Raw genomic sequence first — 9,853 nt, 5'->3', positions numbered from 1 at the left:
AAATCCTGCGCTATCTGTGAATCTGTAATCTGTGTTCGTGTTCGTTCGTTCGTTGTCGTTCACTTATTTTATATTGGCTCCGAGCGTTAACAAAGTGTCAAGGCAAAATCGACCGACCTGCTCATGGTGGCGGTTTTTTGAAATTTTGTAAGGACGCTTTCTGTATGATTAAATGGAACATTTAAAAAAATACCGTGTCACGCTAGTGATATGATGTATTAATATAAACAGAAAATAAAAACGCTCTTAATCTGATATAAATTCTTCACTTTCCAACAGTTTGATTATGTATACATAACCTCACTATCGCAGTTAAAACGTCCTTACAAAATCTGACAGCGTGTCACGTGACTTTAAATAGAGGGGAGACGCACGGGGCGAATATGGTCGGTTATGTGTTGTGTTTGTGTCACCATAAAAAGCTGATATTCAGTCGTGTTTTTTGATATTTTTGTTATTTCATAATCGAGTACCTTTTTAAAGGTAAGTTTTTCTGATTGTAGGTACTGTTTATCCAACAGTTTTAAAATACACATTTTATTTCACGTTTTGTTGTTAGGTCTAATGGCTCCGTTCAGCTGTTGTGTGCAGACGGTGGAAAAATTCGACAAGTAAACATTTATTTAATCCAAATTACTCATATTTCTATGTAAAATGTCACATTATTGTTTAAATAAATAAGTAAGAAACAAAAGTTGTTTGTGTTTTACCTTTATTGGCCATTTGAATAAAATATTAAATATTGGAAGTACCGTATGGAGGCTATGATGTACCTAGCATGGAGGCTAGATTATGCCACTCTTCCTACCCAATCAACAGCAAGAATGTTTAAAATTTCAGACCTATCATGTAGAAGCTACAGACCACTTATGTGGAGGCCAGATTTGTACTATCCTTCCAATTAAACAGGTGCTGAAATACGTGACATATTTTTTGAAGGGTAAGATCGCATTCTACCAAATCACACAACACTTTTTTCTATGTAACTGTCAATTATTTGATGGTGAGACGGGGCCTTTACACTTTCTTGTTTCTTTGTTTTTCTAGTGTTTACACTTTTTTTCACGATACACTCAACTTCTGTCGTAGAACGCGTACAACTCGTTTCTTTGAAATGCTGTAGGAAAAAAAGTGTAACACTTTTCTATTTTCTACACCTACCTCCGAGACGGTGGTGGATATTACACTCGTCCTGCGCAGTATCATCCAACCGGAGCCAGCTGTTTAGCCGTTAAATGTGTTTGTTTACAAAAAAGATATATTTCTTTTTAGTTTAATTTAAACTAGATTTATAAATTGAAAAAACTAAAGTAGCTACAAGTTTTAATTTAATTTTGCTTAACCTCCGAGTGGCACTTTCCTGTAATTTTAAAATTATCACTTTTCAGTGATTTTTTTAACACGTTGACGGACAGTGCGTCAAATGTATAAGCAAGTGTTGTGACACTATATGTATTTTGCAAAGTAGAATAGGGAAAAATGCAACGTCTATAGACGTTGTGCCACATTACATCAATGGAAATTAGACGTCTATAGACGTTCTGTCCGTCAACGTGTTAATATGCTTTTATGTCCTTAAGTTCAACAAAGCATTTCCTTTAATTACAATTAAGCCAAAACATCGCAAATCCTGGGCCCTGGACTACTAAAGGTATCCGGTATCCGCATATCAGCCATGAATATGCGTTCACTACTCTACATCAAGAAATTTACTTTCCAATGGCTCTGTCACTGCATATATCAGCAAGTATAGGAAAACCTATTTAAAACTTATAAAGTCAGCTAAAAAATCGTACTATCAAAATTGTCTGAGAAGCTCTAAAAGTGTTGCAAAAGAAACTTAGTCCATAATAAACGATCTTCGAAATAAAATTCACCCAGCTTAAACATTTTTCCTTTCAGACCCTGGAAATCTAAATGAATACTTTGTTAATGTGAGTAAAAATATAACATCAACAGCTTCGTGTAATTGTACTTGAGACACTGTGTCAGGTGAGGTGTTTGAAAATTTGAGTAACTTGATTCTGGGGTGTGAATTTCTAAAACTTTTAAGTGTGGTTTTTAACCGTTGAGAAAAATTATTTATTTAGTGTTGTGTTTATAATTTAATATATGTTTTAAAATGAGTTTTGTTTTATTTTTTGAGAAAAAATTAAAAATACAGCATACTTACAGTACTTTTTTTGAAATGCTATTTTCCAAAGTTTATAAAATTTCTTACGCTCGATTTTATATTAATAAAGTTAAAGTGGACTTTAAATTTAAAGTTTTCTTTAACTGTAACAATTGCTTTTTTTAAGGTAACACACACTTTAACTTTATTATGAAATCGAGCGTTAGTCAAAATTCTAAATGCTCAGTAAATAATAACAACAATTAGGTACTTGTATTGAAAACAACATATTTTGTAATTTGAAAAAAAAAACAACATATTTGCAACATAGATAACAAAACAACATGCTTTGTTACATATTTTAAAAAACTCTCCATCATGCATGCTCCATGAGAAAAGAAAATATAAAACTAATTTCATCCTTATTATGTCTCAGATGGCGTAGCTACTTTTGCTATAACTACTCAATGCTTTGCTACTCTACCTACCTACATACAATTTGTATTGTTTTATCAAAAAACAAGCATTTACATACTCTGCAAATTGTATATTTTTTCTTTGCATTTTCATATGAAAAAACCGCGGTATTTATCTTGAACTTTTTTTGAACAAGGTGCAATACTTAGGTAATATTATTATTAATAAAACAAAGTATATTAAAATACAATGTTAAAAACTTTAATAATATTAGCAATATTTAAAAACTTCAATATATTATATTATAGTATACATATTATGAATCAGTAGAAACGATTATATTTAAATTTGGTAAATTATAACTCCAATCGACCAGAGCACGACCACACAACCCAAAACACAAGTACGCAAATATGGTTGTGTGAAGCGTGGCTCGAAGCCGTGCAATTTACGAGACTCGCTCGATCTGTAGATCCTTGTGTCCTCATCTCGCCAATTAATGATTCTTTTGAGAAAGGTAAATTTCCAGAGTACCTAAAGACAGCTATCATTATTCCTCTTCATAAGGATGGTGAAAAATCTAATTCCTGCAAGTATATACCTATTGCATTACTACCAGTACTCCAAAATTATTGAGAGACTCATAAAAGCATGACTTATGTCCTTTCTTGTTGAAAACAACATTTTATTACAAAAGTTCGGCTTTTTAAAGAATAAATGTACTGCTGATGCCATGTTTTCTGTACTACATGAGGTTTATCAAGCACTGAGCAATAATCTTCACACTGCCACTGTTTTTTGTGACTATGCCAAAGCTTTTGATTGTGTAAATCATGAAATTTTGATAAAAATAACTAAATTTATATGGAATTCGAAGAATTTCTTTGAATTGGTTTCAATCTTACTTGGATAGTTGGAAACAACTGGTTAGAGCAAATAATACAGACTTTAGTCTCCAAAATATTGTATGTGGGGTCCTCTACAAACCACAAGGTTCAGTATCAGGTCCTCTACTTTTCCTTACGTTTATTAATGACATCCCTAGTTTAAAAATTAATGGAAAAAATTTTCTTTTTGCTGATGATACCAGTATTACTTGGAGCAACTCAAATATTGCTACTATACCTTCTGATCTACTCACGATAAAAACCTGGTCCGATTCTAATTTACCTTTTTTTAACATAAAACAGTAGCATTATCCTATACAGGAGCTCGTCAATCTTTACCTCTTAACACATTCACGGACACAACTGCATATGAAGCCACTTACTCCATAAGATGTGTCTACATCTAAAGTGTGTCTGTGAATGTGTTAATAACAGCCAGATCAGTATCGTTGATTCTGTAAAGTTTCTTGGTATTTTTTTTAGATAGCAATCTTAAGGGTTAAAAGGGTCTAAAGGGATAAACATTCACTGAAAGCGATATTATCTTTAATACCCGTGGTGCCTTCAACATTTAATGTCTGACTAAATTATTCTTTATAGGCAAAAAAATTTAAGGAATTTTGAATTAATTAGTTTTTAAATAAGTACATTTACCAGCAACAGTTGTAACGTAATTGTGTCAACTCGACAGTATTTAACTAGTTATTTGAATTTAATACCCTAGCTAGGGCATTATTTTTCAAAATAAATATTGAAAAATAACGCCCTAGGGCATTATAATATAACTTACTTTGAAATCATGTACAGTGGAACCTTGATTATCCGTCTCTCCATTAACCATCACCTCTGTTAACCGTCAGGGTACATACAGACGTTGTATTGAGTTATACATTAGCAATCATTTAAATGCAAAAAAATAAAAAAAAAGGTAATTTGATTTGTGATGAGGACACAAACGGCTATCCATTGCTGACAGATAAAGAACTCATTGAAATGGCAACAAAGGCGGACCAAACCTATTCGGAAGCTGACACAGTAGCTATATTGATGCTTGGACACAAGGAAGCTTGACTGTAGCTATATTGATGAACCTATTGTAACTGACAAAGATTTGCGTAAATAATCTAGAGAAGCTGCATCGCATATGCAATAATTCATCGAGTGGTATTCTCAACAAGAAGAAGCCAATAAAGTAGATTGCATGATCTTATGCCTTATGCCGATTAAGAAATTCAGCCGTCGCAAAATATGAAGCAGCAGTAAAACAAACACAAATTTCAGAATATTTTAAATTGATTCGATTGTATGAACACAAATCCCTCTTATATTGTCAAACAAACCATACAAATGAAATTTGAGAGTTGTACTATGAATTTTTATTTTTTTTTAATGTTCTGTTAACCGTCTTTGCGATTATCCGTCATACCCTTGGTCCGGTGCCCTGACAGATAATCGAGGTTCTACTGTAATAATATTAATGTCCGACTGGTATATTATTTGACAAATAATGACATGATTTTGAAGTCAGTTTGATAAATAATGACATGATTTCGAAGTCAGTTAAGTATGATATAATGCCCTAGGCTCTAGGGCATTATTTTGAAAAATTACGCCCTAGGGTATTAAATTTAAATAACTAGTTAAATACTGTCAAGTTGACAAATAACAACCCAAGTAAAACTATGGTTACCACAATTACGTTACGACTATTGCTGGTAAATGTACTTATTTGAAAACTAATTAATTCAAAATTCCTTCAACTTTTTGCCTATAAAAAATAATTTAGTCGGACATTAAATGTTGAAGGCACCACGGGTATTAACGATAATATCGCTTTCAGTCAACTTATATCCCTCAGGCCAAAGGCCCTCGGTATATACACCATTGACCTCAAGTGTTATTATCCTTATAATACCCTTGGTACCTTAACTATAATCTCACAATCAGCCCATAGAAGGTGTCAAACAAATAAAATATTTGGGAATCATACTTGATAATTTATTAACAATTAAACGATTACTTTATTGATTACAGTTAATTTATTTAATGGAAATTAAGGTAATAATAATAATAATTTTTATTCAAAAATAATCAAATATAAAATCTTCCTGAGACTAAAAACATATTTAAGTGTATAATTAATAAGAATTAACATGAAATAACTCCTGTTATTTATCCAAATCTTTACTAGTCAAACACATTTGTTTTGAAATTCCAGCAGTTTCTTCTTTTTATACCTTTTAAATATCTGGTGGTTGTTCCTAAAACAAAGACATAAATAAAAATTCTACATTGTGTACCATAAAAAAATCATAAAAATGTGGAAAGTATCACAAGAATAAAGAAAAGTCCCAGATATAAAATTCACTATTAAAATAAAAATAGTAAATAATTATTTATATCTGACACTTTTCTTATTGGAACTTCTTTCTGGTAACATCCTTAATCTCTGACTTTTACAATTTATAAGATAAGAGATGATGAATAAAGAAAGGGAAAAGGACTCTGCAGTATACAGTTACATTCTGCTTTCATTGATCTAGAAAAAAGATCAGAAAGATAATTCAAAGTCCGAAATTGTAAAAGTCAAAAAGAGATTAAGGATGTACCAGAAAGGGGTTCCAATAAGAAAAGTTTCAGATTTAAATAATTATTTACTATTTTAATAGTGAATTTTGTATCTGGGACTTTTCTCTTTTCTTTAAGAGATATCGCTGAAGCATCCTAATAGTAGATAACTATTTTTGAAATTCCACTTAAATAGACAATTTGATTTCGTTTTGATTCAGAGGTGTGCAGGCAGCTCCACTGGGGACGCCGTAAGGCAGAAACAACTGTCTGGAGATTGTGTATCGCCTCTGGATCGAAAGGAAACATAAACTGTCTCTTCACTATCACAAGAGTATGTTAATATTTTTATTGAATAAAAGTAGTCAAAAAAAAAGGACTAGTTGGTGGAGCGAAGAGATAAAAATAGCTGTGAAAGAAAAGAAAGTACCATGGAGAGCTTATCTAGAAAATAACAGTTAATAAGCAAGGAAGCTTGTGAAAGAAAAAGTTAAAAAAGCTAAATTGGAACAGTGGGAGAGATTTGGAGAAAAGATGGAGCAAGACAGTAGTAGGACAAACCAAAAATTGTTCTATTAAGGTCTGAAAAAATGAGAGGTAAATCACGTAGTACTGTCGTGCAAATAAAAAAAAAATAAAATGGAGAAACACTTACCCAACCACAAGATATAGTTAATAGATGGAGTAAATATTCCAAAGAGTTGAGTAATGAAATAACAATGGAAGAATTAACGGAAGCCATTGCAAAAATAAAAAATGGTAGTGGCAGGAATAGATAATATCAAAACACGATTGTTGAAATATATGGGGGAATCTGCATTACACTACTTACACAAATTACTGATAACAATTTGGAAACAGAAACGCATCCCAGAAGATTGGGCAACAGCAGTAATGGCTCTTCTGGTAAAGAAGGGAGGTAAAAAAGTAATGTTCAAATTATCGAGGTATTTTCATGCTAAGTGTACTGGCTAAGATTTATGAATGAACACTGGAGATGAGACTGAGAAAGAAAGTGGAACATCAACTAGACGATGCACAAAAAGGTTTCTGACCGGGCACAGTGTCCAAGATCATATCTTTACTATAAGACAATGGAAAAAGCCTTTGACAAGGTACCTGGACATCACATTTGGAAAGGGCTTGAACTGTTCGATGTTGGAGGAGAACTAATTGATGCAAGTAAAATTTATGTACTGGAACATTGTGCGAGCATTAAACTGTGAATCAAACAAATTTGCTAATACACAAGGAGTAAGGCAAGGTGGAGTTTTAAGCTCACTGCTATTCATTATATTATATATATGAATGAACCAATAAAAAAAATGCAGTAGAGTCCCGAAAATTAGATTTAGGTTACCATTGATTAAAAAGTATAACTCTGAGTAAATGTGTATCTGCAGATGACATTGCATTGATACCAAGTTCAGAGAAATCTTTACAAAGCAACCTAAATTTATAGATGAGAGAACTTGCAGACAAAGGAATGAAAATAAAATTAGCAAAGACTAAAACTTTACTTATTTCCAAGACACTGAGAGAAATCCATATAAACCTAGACGGAAATTTAGTAGAACATATGAATGATTTTGAATATTTATAAACTATAATAGACAAAAAATGCAAAAAAAAATGAACAACAGAATTGCTAAAACATCACGATTATATCACTCCCTCACTACAGGTTTCATTAGCAAAAGAGAAATTAGTGAGAAGACAAAAGGGACAGTATATTATATACCTCCCTTCTCTGCTTCATGGAAGTGAAACATGGCTGGCTTTCCTAATAATTAAGCTTGAATTATCACATCTTTATTATTATTGTAGACATTTAAAATCCTTATTAATTGAATTACATTAAACTTACCACTTATAAAATGTTTACTTTTCATATTTTAATTTTAGTTCCCTTATATCTGTTCTTCTTGTGGCTTTTATCCATTGTCCCCGGCTTTGTTTGGATAATTCATTTAAATGTATTGCATGGGGAGCCTTGGGAACAGTACAAAATAAGACTTTTCCCTGTCTGCCCTACTCCCACAATTTACAACAATACAAGTTACATGTATAAGCTTCCCAAGAAAGAAAAACTGATAACTGCTATGGACTAATTCAGTTCTGTAGGCGATAAACTACTTTATATTTGATTTGCTGCACACAATTTCGCTGCACAATCGACAATAAAAACAAACAGGATATTCTTTACAAATGTAAATATTAGGATTAGGTTATGTTATGTTATGTGCCCCCATAGATTTATAATACTCTAGATTGCGCCTTACGATCTTAAAATGGGTGACGGTTGCGACAGAGATAAATGAGCCTATTTGGTCGGTAGTCTCTTTCTAATTCAAGGGGAGTATCGACGACGTCACTATCCTACTCTGTCGTCGAGTATTTTAGATGGTTTGACAGTTCGAGCGGATGGCGACGAGAACTGGTCGTTTGTCTTCGGACGTGGATTATCCTGGTTCGAATCCCATACCAATCTTTACTTTTTTATTTTTAATTTAATCAATATTGCGTTTATTAGATATTATTACATCTCTAAAATAAATCTATGCAAAGAAATATATAACAAATAAGAAAAACTGTGTAGGTACCTATAGATTTTTAAAAATATAAAAGCCAATGTTATTTTTTTTAATAAGTTAATGGTAGAATACTATAAAGTAAATAAAAATATTCGTAAAAAATTACCAATAATTAATATCAACATAATGTACCATCGATTTATTAATTGAATCGGTCATTTCAAAAATAACACGAGTCACATATTCCTAATTTTACAGAAGAGCAAAGAAAACTATATAGTCGAAAGATGGATGAAATGGATGACATCAAAATTCAAAGTTATATTGTAGTTTTGTTCCTAATGTTTTTACTGGACTGGTGTCGTTTTTGCACACAACGTTTATCTTAAAGGAGTCTATTCCTCTCAAAAAGTTAGTTTCTCAAAATTGTGGACTTTGCTGTTTTTGAAATGACCGATTCAATTATAAGTAATTAGACATTATTTTTATTTATGAAACTATTGTTACAATTTTTTAAAAAAGTAGAAGCAAAACAAATATTATTCACATCATTCGAATAAGGACGAATTTATATTAATAACGAATGACTTTTATTTTACTATGCAGTTCACAAATTATGTATTCCAATATTAACTTACTATACATAGGTACTACATTTATTATCTGCTAGATTTACTTAGGTCCATTTTTCAGAAGTAAAAATATCTAATAAACGCAATATTGATTAAATAAAAATAAAAAAAGGTAAAGTTGGTATGGGATTCGAACCACGGTTATCCACGTCCGAAGACCAAAGACCATTTCTCGTCACCACCCGCTCCAACTGTCAACACATATTACTCGATAAAGTGGGATAGTCACGTCGTCGATACTCCCCTTGAATTAGAAAGAGACTACCGACCAAATAGGCTCATTTATCTCTGTCGCAACCGTCACCCATTTTAAGATCGCAGGGCGCAATCTAGAGTATTATATATCTATGTGTGCCCCCCACTGTTGCCAGATGAAGTGAAGCAAAAATCGTGAAACTCGACTACTGAAAATCGTGTAAAGTCGGAAAATGCTTAATAAACCGTCCTTGAATGGTTACGAATCTGCGCAGTAACGAAAACTGTGTTACTGCGCATAATTATTCGCTATCGCGCATGCGCGTAACTATTCAAGAACGGTTGGTGACTGGCTAATATTTATACCTTCCTAATATTTTCAGGGGATTCCCCTATATTTTACTTTAGTGTAAGTGAGTACTTAACTTGAGACTCTTCCAATGATGTTTATGTTATCATTATGGTATGTTATGATTAGGTATGAAAGTATAGATTACATATATCCGA

At 32.2% G+C, this 9,853-nt stretch overlaps 1 long non-coding RNA gene across 1 annotated transcript; it reads left to right on the top strand.

Annotated features, from left to right (window-relative positions):
- Window positions 1-317: 317 nt before the first annotated feature.
- On the top strand, window positions 318-694 carry LOC126886534 (uncharacterized). Its single transcript, XR_007698667.1, has 2 exons — window positions 318-483; window positions 560-694. It is a non-coding gene; the product is annotated as an uncharacterized LOC126886534 (long non-coding RNA).
- Window positions 695-9,853: the final 9,159 nt, after the last annotated feature.

This window comes from Diabrotica virgifera, chromosome 6 (assembly GCF_917563875.1).
Source record: "Diabrotica virgifera virgifera chromosome 6, PGI_DIABVI_V3a".
Classification (NCBI taxonomy): Eukaryota; Metazoa; Arthropoda; class Insecta; order Coleoptera; family Chrysomelidae; genus Diabrotica; species Diabrotica virgifera.
The sequence above is the reverse complement of the archived record's forward strand: the minus strand, read 5'-3'. Positions and strand labels throughout refer to the sequence as shown.